Source organism: Manacus vitellinus, unplaced genomic scaffold (assembly GCF_001715985.3).
Source record: "Manacus vitellinus isolate BGI_N305 unplaced genomic scaffold, ASM171598v3 scaffold_110_pilon, whole genome shotgun sequence".
Classification (NCBI taxonomy): Eukaryota; Metazoa; Chordata; class Aves; order Passeriformes; family Pipridae; genus Manacus; species Manacus vitellinus.
This window is the reverse complement of record NW_021938845.1, coordinates 321,042-322,206: the sequence shown is the minus strand read 5'-3', so window position 1 is coordinate 322,206 and position 1,165 is coordinate 321,042. Positions and strand designations below refer to the sequence as shown.

The 1,165-nt window shown below is 53.8% G+C and overlaps 1 protein-coding gene across 1 annotated transcript in view; it reads right to left on the bottom strand.

Annotated features, from left to right (window-relative positions):
• The window catches only part of SMO (smoothened, frizzled class receptor), an 11,082-nt gene that overhangs the window by 4,831 nt on the left and 5,086 nt on the right, over positions 1–1,165 (bottom strand). The window lies entirely within an intron of this gene.

Below are 1,165 nucleotides of genomic sequence, written 5' to 3'. Positions count from 1 at the left end.
TATTGCTCCTCCCCTACACTGTACCCATCTCCTGTACCCCTCTACTGCTCCCCTCTACACTGAAGCCATCCCCAGGCCCCTGCTCTACAGTTTTCTATACTGTACCCATCCCCAATCTCTCCCTATACTGCTCCCCTCTATATGTACCCATCCCCTGGCCCCTGCTGTAGAGTTTCCTATAGTGTACCCATCCCTGGGGTGATGCTATACTGTTCCTCCTCTATACCATACCCCTCTCCTGTACCCATCTTCAGTCCTCACTATACAGCTTTCTATAGTGCCCACCCCCCTATACTGTACTCATCTCCTGTACCCCAACCTACTGCTCCCCTCTGTGCTGCAACTATCCCCATTCCCCTGCTATACAGCTTTCTATACTGACCCCATCCCCTATCCCTATCATGCTCCCCTCTATACTGTACCTGCTCCCTGTCCCCTGCTACACATTTTCTGCACCCACCCAGAGCCTCCACTCCCTTGTCCCCCTCCCCACTGTCCCCATCACCTGACCCTCCTGTAGTTTTTTATACTGTACCTATCCCTGGGCCCCTGCTACACTGCTCCCCCTCTATACCATCCCCATCCCCTGTACCCCATGCTCCCCTCTCTGCTGTACCCATCTGCATATACAGTTTTGTACACTGCACCTACCCCCTGTCCCCCACTATCCTGCTCCCCCTCTACACAGCACTCATCCCCACTCTCCTGCAATAGTTTTTCCTATACTGCACCAACACCCTGCTATCCTGCTCACCCCCTATACTCACCCATCCCCTGTGCCCCACTCTACTCTTCCCCTCTACACTTCACCCATCCCCACTCCCCTGCTATGCAGCTTTCTATGCTGCACCCATCCCCAGGTTCCCACTATCCTGCTCCCTTCAATCCTGCACCCATCCCCTGTACCCCCCTCTCCTCCTCCCCTCTATACTGTACCCATCTCCAGTCCCCTGTTATAGTTTATCTGTACTGTAGCTGTCCTCTGTCCCCCACTATTCTGCTCCCTTCTATACCATACCCATTCCCAGGACCTCACTACACTGCTCCCCTCTACACTGTACCCACTCCCAGTCCCCTGATATGGTTTTCTACTCTGTACCCATCCCCAGGCCCCTGCTACACAATTTTCTATACTGTACCCATTCCCTGTACCCCAATCTACCAC